At 51.7% G+C, this 16,040-nt stretch overlaps 1 protein-coding gene across 1 annotated transcript in view; it reads left to right on the top strand.

Moving 5' to 3' along the window:
- The window catches only part of DMC1 (DNA meiotic recombinase 1), a 703,667-nt gene that overhangs the window by 61,691 nt on the left and 625,936 nt on the right, over positions 1-16,040 (top strand). The window lies entirely within an intron of this gene.

The following is a 16,040-nucleotide window of genomic DNA, read 5'->3' on the forward strand; positions in this document are numbered from 1 at the left end:
GACTCTGCAGCTCCAACAGCGTCACTACCTCCAGCGTTACCGGCTCCGCCGCCTCCTCCAGTACCTCAGCTTCCGGTACTTCCAGCGTTACCAGCACCTGTCCTGCCTGCTCCTGGGGTGCCTCAGATTCCCACACCGGCTCCTAGGAGATCACGGTCAAGAAAAAGCCACCGTTCTTGACGTAGACGCTCACGCTCCTCCACGAGTTCACGACATTCACGTTGCCACTCTTACCGTAGGTCAAGATCACGCTCACACCTCCAGCGCCATTGGGATATGTCTTATTCTTCCAGAGACTATTCTCCTATGTTGTCACATTCGCCACAACCTCGGTCCTCTTCTATTGATAACATCAATCATCAACACTTTTCAAGAGGTCCTGGTTCGCGGTGCAACAAAATTGAACATACCTATGGAGTCCTCTACTCCATCGACATCCGTCATCTTTGAGATGCTCCCCCAACGCATGGCCTCTAGACCGTTACTTCCACTAGTACCAGGCAAAATCCGCACCATCAAGGCTCCAACAGAAATATCGACCGGAGCATGATCCGCTGTTCTTACATGCTGTCCCTCCTCCCGACTCACTGGTGATTTTTGCAGCACATAAATCTCACGCCACGTCTCCATCTGCTTCTTCTCCCCCCGATAAGGAGAGCAAAAAGGTGGATTCGTCAGGATGCAAGATTTGCAGCACAGCTGCTACATCCATGAAAGCGGCCAGTGGCACAGCTCTCTTTGGAAGGAACGCCTTGTGGGATTCCATCCTCTAGTTTGCGGACCACCTCCCAAAAGAGCACCAGGAAGATTTTCCTAGAAATCGTTCAGGAGGGGTAGGGTCTCAAATCAAGTCATCAGCGCAGCAGCGGACTCCTCAATCCTAGCTGCCCACAGCTACTGCCATGGAATCTCTTTACGTCGTCACGCATGGCTGCGATTAACATCCATGAAGCCAGAAGCCCAGTTACGCCTGCAAAATTTCCCCTTTTGCGGCTCCACACACTTTGGCTCGCACACTGACGATGAAATGGCGAGAATGAGAACGGAAATGGATACCTTAAAAGCGGTGGGATTAGAAAAATCTAAAGAACAACGACGTTCATTCCGCCCTTACCGCAGACTTTTCTCCGCACAGAGGGTTCAAACCCTTTAATGGCAGTCAGGCAGATCACAACAATACAAGCGAGTGTACCAGTCACAGTGCAAAACACAGAGAGGTCAGAACTCCCAATAAACTAACCAGGGAGGACGTCAACCCACTGCAGCAAAACCCTGAATTGTCTCACCCCCCTCTTCTGTTACCCACTCAGATAGGGGGAAGCGTTGTAGTTGTAAACTATCTGGCAGAGTGACAACGCATAACTACAGACTCTTGGTTCTTGAATATTGTCGAACATGGCTATCGTCTCAGATTCACTGCCTCATCACCATCCATTCATACGAGGTCATCCACGTCTCGCCTCAAGCTTTTACAAGAGGAAGTCAACACTCTGTTCCACAAGAAAGCGGTGGAAGCAGTCCCTCAAAACCAATGAGGTCAAGGTATCTACTCCAGATACTTCCTAGTGCAAAAGAAAGGCAGACAAGAGTTCAGGCAGATTCTCAACCTTCGCATCACAAACCAGTGGATGGGGAAGGAAAAATTAAAGATGCTGGCCGTACACCAAATTTACCCTCAACTCTAAAGGGGAGACTGGTTCTGTTCAGTGGATCCACGCGGCTCATATTTTCATATTCTGATCGCAAGGTCCCATTGGAAATTCCATGGGTTCGTCGTGGGACAGAACCACTACCAATATGTGGTTCCCCCATTCGGCCTCAAGTCAGCGCCCAGAACCTTCTCCAAATGCATGGCGGTGGTGGCTGCACACCTTCAAAAACATATTTTTTGTATATCCCTACTTGAATGATTGGCTGTTCAAGGCATCCACATTCACAGAAGCCCAAGAACATTTCCTCTGGACGTGCAAACTGCTTCATCGCTTGGGTCTGCACGTCAACGTTCAAAAGTCCACGTCATCTCATGTTCAGATTCTTCATTGCTTAGGAGCTACCATCAATACGTTGCAGGAAAAGGTGTTTCCTTTGGAGGAACAACGGTTATCCATTCTCTTAAAATGTCTCAATATTCAGCTGATAACCTATCCATCAGTACGCATAGTCTCGTCGCTCCTCGGCTCGATGGCCTCCTGCATATTTCTGACTCCCAATGCTCACCTCCACATGCGTCTTCTCCAGGTGTGCTTGGAGGACCAGTGGAACCACTTCTTGGGGAACTGGGAAGACAAGATCACCCTCTCAACTCATGAGGTATAATCTATCCAATGGTGGTGTTCCCAGAACCTACAGATACAAGGGCTATGGTCCTCGAGAGAACAAACATATATTAACCTTCTGGAACTCCGAGCAGTACACCTAGCACTCCAGGCTTTTCATCCTTCATTCACGACCAACAACCTGCTTGCTCAGACGGACAATACAACCACCATGTACTACCTGAACAAGCGGGCGAACACGTTCCAGGGCCCTGTCGCAGGAAGCCCAATTGATCTGGCACTGGCTCATTGCCAGGAATCTAATGCTAGTAGCTGATCATCTGCCAGGGGAGCAGAATATCAACGCAGACGCGCTCAGCAGGGTTCTCGACGAAAACCATGAGTGGGTGCTGAACGAAGAAGTCGTGCAAGGTATCTTCAGCTTGTGGGGCACACCTGAGAGGAAAGCAAAAACTGCCATGACTTCGCCTCCAGATTTTACTATCCAAGGTCACTAGGGAATTGTAGGAAGGTGAATATCTGACTATGGTTACCCCCAACTTTTTGCCTAGTGTCTAGCTGGTTTTTCGACTTAGTTGGCCTGAGATCCTGCCATTCAGGGTCTCAGGCTGTCTGCTCTCTCTTTAAAATGGACTCCATGTACCCTACGTACATACCCAATTGGTAAGGATCACCTTATTGGACCCTGTACAGTGTACCCTAGGTACCCAGGGCATAGGTGTACCCTAGGCCTCCCAGGGGCTGCAGCATGTATTATGCCACCCCTGGCCTGGCCTTCCAATCAGACACAACTGGCTGATCACTCAGCTGGGGCAAGGTCGTGTAATCACCCCTTGCTTAGATATAGTATACCTATATCTACCCTTAAAATAGACACATGTGTACCTGTGAGCCAATTCTATGGCAGGCCTTAACAATCCTGGAGGCAGAGTGCTTGGTAACATGTGAGAGGGTGCTCTAGCATGAGCTGAGCCTGTCTGCGGCTTTCAGAACCATGTCCTTATAGCTGTTCTATGATATCGCCTACCATATACTCTTAAAGTGCCTTATAATCTTAAACGGTTATGGTAACTATGGTTTGGCTTTATCAAAACATGTCGTGTAAGGTGTCTAACACTTTGGAATATTACCCCCATACCATTTTTGGTGATGAGGATATTATTCCTCCCTTCTAGAGGGAGAGACATGTTAAAATCCTACTTTGCTGTTTAACTCTGACCAAAGCCTCAGCATCGCAAAATGGATGCTGCTGCCACAGACACGAGTCTGACCTCCTGCAGCTGGGAGCCCTCCCAGCAAGGGAGTCCTGGACAATAGGTTTCCTGCTTGGGGAGGTGCTAGCACCTCCCAAGACAGACTTTAGTGTATTGGGGCAGGGAGGGCTGAAAGGAATGAGACACTGCCTGGGGCACACAAGGTGTCCCATGCATAGTCCAGCTCTGGTGCGAAACTGGACAAAGGAAAGGGGGTGTAACCACTCCCCTTCCTGGTCCCACCCATAGGAGGGACCTTGCAGGTAGCCCAGCCCACTAGCCCAGTATATCAGTAGGTAGCTGAGCCCTGCTAAATTAGATTATCCTGAATCTGCAACTTGTACAGAAACTCTGGACCTTCGACATTCGACCTCAGGAAGAAGACTGAAGAAATCTCCCTTGTGGCCAAGGAGTGACCACCCTGGGCAACCAGGCACCATCCAGCGACTGTGTTGGACTTGGCCAATCTGCCAGTGAGAATCTAATGAATTGCATTTGGACTAGATAAACTTGATTGATTTGTAAGTGAACCTCCTGTGTGGTGTCAATTATTGTGAGCGCTTTCTGCTTCAGGGGATGTGTGTGCTGTATGGTTGCTTCACACGTAAGCCTTCGGGTGCCCAACCGCTCGAGTCACGCTACGCCTTTAGGGCCCGGTGACCCCAGGTCCTACATTGTTGGCCAGCGGTGGGATCCTTGGGACTTGTGACCATACAGCACCCTTCCGTGAGGCGAAGGGCGCCACAATTAAACGCCTATCCTACATTTTTTTGTTCCACAGCTCAGAAACCATTGTTGCTGGATCATTAGTTCCACTGTCCAGGTAGAGAGTGCAAGAAACCTGGTTAACCACTAACTGTTGCCTACACCCTAGGAATTTTCTCCTTAGTGTCTAGGTCCCCACCTGCCAGAATGGAATCCCGGTTTGCTGACCTCGAGGGGTACACAGTGAAGCAACTAAGGGAGTTCGCGCAGGAGTTGGGGGTGCCTGGGATGCGGAGGGCCAAAGTGCCGGAACTCCGTACCGCCATTAGGGCATGGGTAGAAGCCCACCCAGAAGGGAGAGGGGATGAGGGACAGGGGGCGCCAGACGCACCTCAGGAGGAGAGCGCCCAAGAAGTCCTAGACATTGTGAACATAGAGGAGTCTGAAAATGTGCCCCCAGGGAGACGTTCTGGGGCCAGTAGTAGGACAGGGTCTAGTAGGAGCGCGTCTCCAAAGGAGTATGAGGACAGAAGGGAAGAGAGGCGATTAAGATGGGAACTAGCCAAGTTGGAGCATGAAAAAGAAAGGGAAAGAGAGAATAAGAAATGGGCAATGGAGGAGAGGAGGATGGCGCATGAGCTTCGGATGAAGGAGTTGGAGCTGCGTGCCCTCCAGATGAGTGTGTCCAGTGAGGACACTGGTGGCAGCATACCGGAAGCTCCACAGGAGCTAGAAGTTTATTTACCCCAGGATGACATCACCAGGGTGTCTGAGGAGGCATTGGGGTGTGAACCTGAAGGGGGTGGTGCAGGGATCTCCCAACCCAGCGAGGTGGGAGAAGTGGCAGATAGCCCAGCTAGGTCCCAGGGAGAGAGGGTTGTAGGGCCTCACGACCTATCTGTAGGAAGGCGTGAGACGGGGAGGTGTCCCGAGGTGCCCCAACCGAAGTCTCAGGGCCTGGAGAGTTCCGCAAGGGAGCCCAAGGTTGGGAGCCTATGCTGTCCCGATGTGCCATCCAGTGCAGGGGAGCCCCTAGTGTCAGGAGGACCCAGGGCGACTGTAACCAGCGCGCCTGAGGTTCTGGGGTTGGCCCAGTCGCAGGGTTTAGATCCTGTGCTGGGATGCCAGGCTCAGGGGTTGCCTGACCTGGCGGGTGGGGACTCTGTTAACAGGGTCCCCCCGAAATTGACTTCCAGGGGTACCTTTCCCAGTGGGAGGGTGCGGAACTCTGGGAGGGGGTGCAGAGGGAGGAAGGTCTCGCCTCGGCAACCGACTCAGCCTAAGGGTTTAGACCCTAGGTTGAGGGATCAGTTGAGGGGTCAAGGCCCTAGACTGAGGAGGAAGTGGTGGTCTGAGGGTGCCTCGCAGGGTAGGGTGAGGAACCCCAGAAGGAGAGTTAGGGGGAGGAGAGCCTCGCCCCTGAAGGCTGGTCAGCCTAAGGGTGTGAACCCCAGGAGGAAGGACCAGAGGCAGTTTAGGACTGCAAGGAGGAGGACCGGAGTGGTCAACGGGCACTACAGGCCTGGGGCTACTGCCCCCCACTCCGCGAGATCACCCGGGCCAGAGACATCTGGACGGCCCAGGGGCCGGTCCTGGCCACAACTAGCTAGGGAGCCCCAGTGGGGTGGTTTCGTTGGTCCAGGGAGGTTTGTGAGGGAACCATTGGGTTCCAGAGCGGCGGAGAACCTGCGGGTGCTCCTGCCGTTGCGGGCCTGCGTCCACCTTTTCTCGCCCCAAGCAGGGAAGACCATCAAGGCATTGATCGGTCTACCCTGGCTTTCGGCTGGAAGGGGGTTATGTTGGACTTGGCCCTTTTTCCCTCATTTTTTTCGTTTTTGCAGTGTTAAGGTGCAGGTGCTTACTTCTCCCAAGATGGCTGCCACAGACCCCTGCTACTGCAGGGTGGTCGTTTTTCATAGTAGCACCCTAGCTGCCAGGAGCTGGCTGGGACCCACAACAATGTTGCGATACCAGCCCGCCTTTTTGTCCCATAGTTAGAGTGGGGAAGCTCCTGGAAGAAGCTGGAACCTTCTAGAAGGGAGGTGGGGTTTTACTTTTGCCGCCTTGGCTAGAGGTCACCTGACCTAGGGCTAATTAAGAGTGGGAGGGAAACTTGTGTGGTGAGTTGGCCATTGGGGTGAAGCAGAGCTGGAAGAATCCACCAGGAGTGTAGGCGGTAGGGCCTAGCCAGGGACTTATGCCTCTGAGAGTGACAGGATTTAGGTACTGCCTCTTAAGTGAGTGAGGTGCCCTGTGAATCCCACTGATCTTGCCCAGTAGTAGGAGGACCCAGAGACTCTCTGCCAACCTGACTAGGAAGGACCTAGTCGCCCTCTTCATCCCTACCCCTGTAACAGAACCCCTTAAGGGCGCCAGATACATCTGCGCCAAAAGACTTCATCTGTCAACTAAGAACTGAAACCTAACTTTAAGAACTGAGACTGCATGACAAGAGCGAGCTGCAAGCCTTGAATGCCAGAGCTGAGACTGCGTGTCCAAGCTGACCTATCAAACTAAATGCTAAGCCGATTGCCAAGTCACCGGGGATCGACCAGGTACTAGCGCTGTGACCCCCGCGCTCCCTGCCCTGGTCTGGGACCCCCGGCAGCGTGCTCCGCTGAGCACCATATCCCCATCCTTAATTTGAGCCCCCCCCCCTGCGACGACGAAGCCAGCGCACTCACCGCCGCGGCCTGGAGGCCTGGAGAAGTGCCCTGCTGTGTCGTGAGGGCCTGGAGAAGTGCCCTGCTGTGTCGTGAGGCCCTGGAGGAGTGCCCTGCTGTGTCGCGAGGCCCAGGAGAAGCCCGGGGCCCCGTCGCTGCCGTCGCAGCCGTGTGAGGAGGTGCGCAAGGTCGGGGCCGAGTTCCCCCAACGTCGTGAGGACGGACGCCTGCTGACGCCGAGACGGAGGTAAGCCCGGAGGCCGAGAATCCCCCTGGTGCGCCCCCTGCTGGTCTGGAAACCACACCGCACTTGGCCCGGGTTGTCCCCTCCGTGGGAGTCCCCTCCCCTGCCTGCGCGACGGAGAGACCCCGCCGAGGGATCCTGTCCGTGTCCCCCCTTTGGTAATACTGAGCGCGGTGCTCTGTGAACTGCACCGGAGCATAGGGACCCGCTCCGCAAGTCCGGTCATCCTCCCCGCTGGAAGCCGCCCAAAGAACTGACTGACATTACCCTCGTGTGGCGCTTCACGCCACCGACCCTGCTTCCCCAGCCGGAGAGACAAGGAATGCGAGTAGCGCACTGTGTTATATGCTCTGCTCGAAGTAGATTACATGACAAGGAATGCAAGTAGCGCACTGTGTTAGATGCTCTGCTCGAAGTAGATTACATGACAAGGAATGCGAGTAGCGCACTGTGTTATATGCTCTGCTCGAAAGTAATTACCTGCCAAGAATGCGAGTAGCGCATTGTGTTATATGCTCTGCTCGAACGTAATTACATGCCCAGGAATGCGAGTAGCGCATTGTGTTATATGCTCTGCTCGACCGTAGTTACATGCCCAGGAATGCGAGTAGCGCATTGTGTTATATGCTCTGCTCGAAGTTAATGATATGCAACTGATTATGAGTAACGCGTTGTGATAACTGTTCTACGCCAACGTTTCCACATGCAACTGATTGCGCGTAGCGCTGTGTTTTATATGCCTTGCTTCACAGTACTAGGGGCCAGTGGTCACGAGGAGCGCTCAGTTCGACAGGCGCCATGTTAGTGAACCCAATGTTTTCCCTTACAAGTATTACGCTTGGTTAGACGGCCGGTTCAGGGAAAGACTTTACGTAAGCGCGCACAGCGCTAGAATCGAGGTTAGGCACTGCATAGATATCACCAAGGGTGTCGCATGTACTGAACGATGGTATTGTGATTCATGTATTGTCTTGTTATTTCCTGAACTGCAACTGACCAGCTATACTTGGATAAACTTGAAGTATTTGCATAATTTAAACGGTGTGGCGTCCCTTATTGTGTGTGACTCTAGCCCATGAGAAGCGTGTGGTGTATGGTTGCTTAACACATAGCCCTCTGGTTGCCCGACCGGCTCGCGCCACGCTACCGCCTATAGGGCCTGGTGACCCCAGGTTCCTACAGACTGCTGCTTGCTTTGCAACTGATCCTACGAGGGACGACTGCAGAGACTGACCAGCGCCGACACTTCCAGACACCTCTGACCCAGATCCACATCTACAGCGAAGCTGAGACCCGTGGAGGCGACGAGGGACGTGGGACCGGCGACTTGGGAAAAGTGGCTAGTAACTGACTAGCGTGACTTCTGAGGCTTCCTCGAGGCTGTGCTTGGGGAATTGAGAAGCCCCCATCCCGAGCACCATCTGCAAAGAAGATCAGCTCCCCACACTTCACGTGTTCTGCGTGGGGCCCTTCTGCACCTGAGTTGCTCGACGTGTTGTCCGGTTGCTGGCCCGTTGGCTAGTGACCTCTGCGATGACGAACCTTTGTTTTCATCTTGCTGGTCCGGCTCCTCCAGACTGGCACCCGCTCCTCTGTGAAAGAGAAGCAGCCCAGACCTTCCTGGTCTGCACCAGAAGTAAGTCCTCCATCCTGCGTGGGTTCCGCTTGCCAAGGCTTGTTGGGTCCTGACTCGACTTCGACGCCGCCGACAGCAAGAGCCTTCGTGGGACAGCTCACCTCCTGGTCCTGGTTGTCCTCGACGCCTCCTGGTACCCGTGACTGCTGCGACAAGCTTCACCTCTTCACCTGCATCTGCACAACATCGCCTGGTTGCTTCCTGGTTCCTTCCCGGCTCCTGGCTGGTGACCTAGACTCTGTCCCTTCTGCTTGCAGGTATCCTTCCTTCTTGATTCCATCCTTGGGATCCACCGGACACTCTTCACTGACTGCCTGTCAGCAACTTTCCTTCAGGCATCCATAGGAGTCAACGACAAAACCCGACGCAAGTTCACACCTATCCACCCGCAGCCCGTGGGCTAGGTAAATTGAGTACTCCGGTGCTCACAAGGGTATTGACTATCCTACGGTCTAGTTTCCAAGTCTCGACTTCCTAGCTATTCCAGAAGTGTCCTAAAACTGTTAATTTCTAATAACTACTATTTCTATCGACTTTTACGCATTACGCGTGAGTGTTTCCACTCTGCACCTGAATCCCGTGGGCCTCCCACTTCCTAACCTTTGGTAGTATAGTGTAGCCCCAGCGATTCCCTAGGCCTATCCTGTGTTCGTGACAGTGGTTCTTAAACCACTTACTTAGTATATGGTTTGCGTAGCCCCTAGGGCCTAACTGTATTACTTACCTGTGTGACTTAATGTATGCTTAAATAAGACTGTGTTGTACTTACCCCGAATCTCATAAAGAGTGCTGAGGGTATTTTGACTAGAATAAATACATTCTATTTTTATAATATATCTGTTGTGGTGTCATTTCATTTGGTATTCAAGGGATTACATATGGTATAACAGCTGGGTTCACATGCCATACAGAGTTTAGCCTAAGACTGCTCTTGTCCATGCTACCACTAGGATAGCTGGTCTATAAGGTTGACTTTACAACCAATCACCATAAGGGTTGTTTGGACTGATACAGGGTGTACACTAGAATTAGTGACATCATATATCAGGCCAACTTCTCACATTGGTGAGCAGCGGTTGGGATCTGAGCTTGCTGTTGTAATGCCATTGTAATCTTGAGATACTAAATTGAAAGATCACATAGATATTGTTAGGTACATATAAGAAAGATTATATAAATACTTAAGTCCTACTGGACTTAGTTGTTGTAGGTTGAAGGGCCTAGCACACCCTGACTACAACTACTAGAGAGGTTTAGTAGATACAACCAGTGTAGGTAGGTGCACACACCACACCCTCACTAGATCATGTCTCTGAGAGGAGATCAAGTTGATTCTCTCTCAGGAGGGGTAGATCCTAAAAAGATCCCCTCTAGATTTGATACCCTAACTTTTCAGGAGATGAGACAATTGTGTACCTCCAGAAAGTTAAAACAGGGTTCAAACCCTACCCTCATTCATTCAGCTAGTGGAGATCCTAGAGGAGTATGATGCTCATAGGGCCTCCCAGGTTAGTACCCTGGGTACAGGTGAGGGTCTACCGACTACAGATGAGTCAGATGGGACTTCAGAAGATGAGGTAGACAGCCAGGTCAAAGTTGGGAGACTTAGCCAGGGTAACTTAAGCCTACATGGGAGTCTGACTGGGGTCCCCCCATTCAGACCCTCAAGTAGACGTAACCAGAGAAGCAGGAGAGGAAGATCCCCTTCAAGGGAATCTATCCACTCCCATGTCTCTAATAGCTCCAATGCCTCTTCTCACAGGGGAATGACTTCTCCAGAGAGAAAAGAGCATCAGGCCAGAATGAGGGAAGTCAATCTGAGGATTGAAAGGGAAGAACTTGCACGTGCCAAATAGAGACTTGCTCTGGCCAGAGAGCAAAAGTTAAGTGGGCTAGGACCCACTGGTGGCAGCAACATTCCTAAAGATAGGGATAGGTCTTATGACCATAGAAACCTAAGCAAGATAGTCCCCCCATATCAGAATGGGGATGATATCCACAAGTGGTTGACTGCTTTGGAGAGGGCCTGCAAAGTGCAGCAGGTACCCCAGAGTCAGTGGGCAGCTATCTTGTGGCTCTCCTTTTCTGACAAAGGTAGAGACAAGCTCCTCACAGTTAGTGATGAAGATGCTGACAATTACAAAGTCCTGAAGAGTGCTCTGATAGATGGGTTTGGCTTAACCACTGAGCAATATAGGTTGTTGTTCAGAGACACCCAGAAGACACGGACACAGGACTGGTCTGATTTTGTGGATTGTGCCACTAAGGCTTTGGAGGGTTGGTTAACTGGCAGCAAGGTGCAGGACTATACAGGATTGTATAACTTGATTATGAGGGAGCAGATCCTTAGTAATTGCCAGAACCAGCTTCTCCATCAACACCTGGTAGACTCAGATTTGACCTCTCCCCAAGAATTGGGAAAGAGGGCAGATAAATGGGTCAGGGCCAGGATTAGGCCTAAACATCAGGGTGGTGACCAAAAGAAAGATACCACCAAGCCTCAAGAGAAGGGTGGGGATAAAACAAAAGAGAAATCTTCCTCAGGGCCCCAAAACTCCACTCAGGGTGGTGGGTCCCAAGCTCCCTCCTCTACCACAGTTAAAAAGCCTTACTGCCATGAATGTAAAATTCCTGGGCATTGGAAAACTGAGAGCAGTTGCCCAAAGGCTAAAAACAAAACTGTTCCTCCAATTACTCCTGTAACACCACCTATTACTGTCAGCAGTAATCCCCCAGGTGGTGGGAGTGCCCCCAAAAATTTGGTTGGGTTTTCTTGGGGAACACAGGTGGACCCTGGCTTAGCCAAGTCCCCTGCTGCAGCTACTCTTGTCTGTGATGGTGGCATGGGGTTTGCCAACTTCACTGCCTGTCCCAACACATTGGGTAGGTACAGACAGGAACCCTACATCAATGGTAGAAAAGCTGAGGCCTACAGAGACACTGGAGCTAGCATCACTATGGTGACTCACAGACTAGTTCCCTCTGAGCAGCTTTTGCCTGGTTTCTCATACCAGGTAACTAACATTGATGGCAAACAGAACAGTCATCCCATGGCAGAGGTATGTCTCAGCTGGGGAGGTGTCACTGGCCCTAAGAGGGTGGCAGTGTCCCCAACCTTGCCTGTAGACTGCTTACTGGGGAATGACTTAGAGCTCTCAGCTTGGGCTGGAGTTGAACAAGACACCCATTCTAAAATGGTAGGCCTTTCACAAAAGGGTAGTGGGGTTGTGCCAGCCACAACCCCTGTCCAAGTTGATTTCCTCCCTGAAAAGGTTGGCAGGGCAGTGGTAGCCACAGCCCAGGCAAAGACAGGCTTCCCTGTAGAGATTAGCAGAGCTGTGACATTCACAGCTCAAACCCAAACTGAGTGCCTCCCTGGGAAGGTTGGCAAGGCTGTAATGGTCTCAGCCCATACTCAGACTGACATAGGTGTAGTGAAGCCTGAAACTATGGATCACTCCACACAAACAGAGTAGTGGAGAGGAAGAAAAGTCTCCCTCTCCCCAGACATTAGGAAAAGGTCAGCCTCCTCAGGGGTCTGACCTCACCCCTTGTGAAGGAACTGCCCCAGAGGTAGCCAGGCCAGGCCTGACAGAGCCTCTGATGTCAGTGGACCCTTCCAAGGTGGGACCCAGTCTGGTGCAGGTAGCCTGCCTCTCTCTACCCTGCCTCAGTCAGCCCAGGGCTGCAGAGGTCAGGGAGGCCAGTGGACCCCAAGAGGGCCCCTGTCCACAAGAACCCCCCCATCAAAAGAATGAGGATTGCCTGGCTAGTAGCCCTAGCCAGGTGATGGTTAAAAACATTCCCGAGGGATCTCCTTTACAGGTAGTTAGGGACCTCTCCCAGAGGGATTCTGTTGGGCACAGGCAAACATGGGACCTTAGGGCCCCAAACCTGACCTGTCCCTCCAGTAAGCCCACCAAAGGGACCCAGCCTCCAGCTTTAGGTAGCCAGAGGCTGACCCTGAGAGCACAGTGCAACTCAGTTAAAGAAAGAAAGGCATCCATGGTGGAGGATGATTGGAGGAAGCTGAGGCCTCACTTTGAGGACACTCACTTCAGTACTCCATCTCAACACCAGCCTTTTACTTTGCAAAGACACACCAAAGGTAGAGATTCCCTATGGTGGAGACCCTATGATACCTTTAGGACAAGGGATTGCTTAGTGGACCATGAGACAGGGGGTCACCATGCCAGTGCTGGTTCTTCCTTATATGGCCACTTAGTCAATATAGGCTTACCTGGTCAAGGACAGCCTTATCTCCTTTCGTTTGGGGGGGGGGGGGGGGTTGTGTAGGAAGGTGAATATCTGACTATGGTTACCCCCAACTTTTTGCCTAGTGTCTAGCTGGTTTTTCGACTTAGTTGGCCTGTGATCCTGCCATTCAGGGTCTCAGGCTGTCTGCTCTCTCTTTAAAATGGACTCCATGTACCCTAGGTACATACCCAATTGGTAAGGATCACCTTATTGGACCCTGTACAGTGTGCCCTAGGTACCCAGGGCATAGGTGTACCCTAGGCCTCCCAGGGGCTGCAGCATGCATTATGCCACCCCTGGCCTGGCCTTCCAATCAGACACAACTGGCTGATCACTCAGCTGGGGCAAGGTCGTGTAATCACCCCTTGCTTAGATATAGTATACCTATATCTACCCTTAAAATAGACACATGTGTACCTGTGAGCCACTCCTATGGCAGGCCTTAACAATCCTGGAGGCAGAGTGCTTGGTAACATGTGAGATGGTGCTCTAGCATGAGCTGAGCCTGTCTGCAGCTTTCGGAACCATGTCCTTATAGCTGTTCTATGATATCGCCTACCATATACTCTTAAAGTGCCTTATAATCTTTAACGGTTATGGTAACTATGGTTTGGCTTTATCAAAACATGTCGTGTTAGGTGTCTAACACTTTGGAATAATACCCCCATACCATTTTTGGTGATGAGGATATTATTCCTCCCTTCTAGAGGGAGAGACATGTTAAAATCCTACTTTGCTGTTTAACTCTGACCAAAGCCTCAGCATCGCAAAATGGATGCTGCTGCCACAGACACGAGTCTGACCCCCTGCAGCTGGGAGCCCTCCCAGCCAGGGAGGCCTGGACAATAGGTTTCCTGCTTGGAGAGGTGCTAGCACCTCCCCAGACAGACTTTAGTGTATTGGGGCAGGGGGGGCTGAAAGGAATGAGAAACTGCCTGGGGCACACAAGGTGTCCCATGCATAGTCCAGTTCAAACCGGCGCTGGGGCACTCCAGCCCCAGCTCTGGCGCAAAACTGGACAAAGGAAAAGGGGTGTAACCACTCCCCTTCCTGGTCCCACCCATAGGAGGGACCTTGCATGTAGCCCAGCCCACTAGCCCAGTATATCAGTAGGTAGCTGAGCCCTGCTAAATTAGATTAACCTCAATCTGCAACTTGTACAGAAACTCTGGACCTTCGACATTCGACCTCAGGAAGAAGACTGAAGAAATCTCCCTTTTGGCCAAAGAGTGACCACCCTGGGCAACCAGGCACCATCCAGCGACCGCTGCTTGCTTTGCGACTAATCCTACGAGGGACGACTGCAGAGACTGACCAGCGCCGAGACTTCCAGACACCTCTGACCCAGATCCACATCTACAGCGAAGCTGAGACCCGTGGAGGCGACGAGGGACGTGGGACCGGCGACTTGGGAAAAGTGGCTAGTAACTGACTAGCGAGACTTCTGAGGCTTCCTCGAGGCTGTGCTTGGGGAATTGAGAAGCCCCCATCCCGAGCACCATCTGCAAAGAAGATCAGCTCCCCACACTTCACGTGTTCTGCGTGGGGCCCTTCTGCACCTGAGTTGCTCGACTTGTTGTCCGGTTGCTGGCCCGTTGGCTAGTGACCTCTGCGACGACGAACCTTTGTTTTCATCTTGCTGGTCCGGCTCCTCCAGACTGGCACCCACTCCTCTGTGAAAAAGAAGCACCCCAGACCTTCCTGGTCTGCACCAGAAGCAAGTCCTCCATACTGCGTGGGTTCCGCTTGCCAAGGCTTGTTGGGTCCTGACTCGACTTCGATTCCGCCGACAGCAAGAGCCTTCATGGGACAGCTCACCTCCTGGTCCTGGTCGTCCTCGACGCCTCCTGGTACCCGTGACTGCTGCGACAAGCTTCACCTCTTCACCTGCATCTGCACGACATCGCCTGGTTCCTTCCTGGTTCCTTCCCGGCTCCTGGCTGGTGACTTAGACTCTGTCCCTTCTGCTTGCAGGTATCCTTCCTTCTTGATTCCATCCTTGGGATCCACCGGACACTCTTCACTGACTGCCTGTCAGCAACTTTCCTTCAGGCATCCATAGGAGTCAACGACGAAACCCGACGCAAGTTCACACCTATGCACCCGCAGCCCGTGGGCTAGGTAACTTGAGTACTCCGGTGCTCACAAGGGTATTGACTATCCTAGGGTCTAGTTTCCAAGTCTCAACTTCCTAGCTATTCCAGAAGTGTCCCAAAACTGTTAATTTCTAATAACTACTATTCTATCGACTTTTACGCATTACGCGTGAGTGTTTCCACTCTGCACCTGAATCCCGTGGGCCTCCCACTTCCTAACCTTTGGTAGTATAGTGTAGCCCCAGCGATTCCCTAGGCCTAGGCCTATCCTGTGTTCGTGACAGTGGTTCTTATACCACTTACTTAGTATATGGTTTGCGTGGTCCCTAGGGCCTAACTGTATTACTTACCTGTGTGACTTAATCTATGCTTAAATAAGACTGTGTTGTACTTACCTCGAATCTCATAAAGAGTGCTGAGGGTATTTTGACTAGAATAAATACATTCTATTTTTATAATATATCTGTTGTGATGTCCTTTCATTTGGTGTTCAAGGGATTACATATGGTATAACAGCTGGCTTCACATGCCATACAGAGTTTAGCCTAAGACTGCTCTTGTCCATGCTACCACTAGGATAGCTGGTCTATAAGGTTGACTTTACAACCAATCACCATAAGGGTTGTTTGGACTGATACAGGGTGTACACTAGAATTAGTGACATCATATATCAGGCCAACTTCTCACAGGAATGTCCTTTGGAGCGACTGGTCGAACAAATTTGTTTACGCTTTTCCTCCAATACCACTAATGCCAGCAGCCCTGCACAAACTGGCTTCCACAACAGCTCAAATGATACTCACTGCCCCAGAATGGCCAAAACAACTGTGGTTTCCGGACCTCCTTCACCGGTCTATCCGTCCACATCTTAGACTGCCTTTCAGACTGGACCTTATCACGAAGGTGGGAG

The sequence above is a fragment of the Triturus cristatus genome, chromosome 4_2, assembly GCF_964204655.1.
Source record: "Triturus cristatus chromosome 4_2, aTriCri1.1, whole genome shotgun sequence".
In the NCBI taxonomy this organism is placed as follows: Eukaryota; Metazoa; Chordata; class Amphibia; order Caudata; family Salamandridae; genus Triturus; species Triturus cristatus.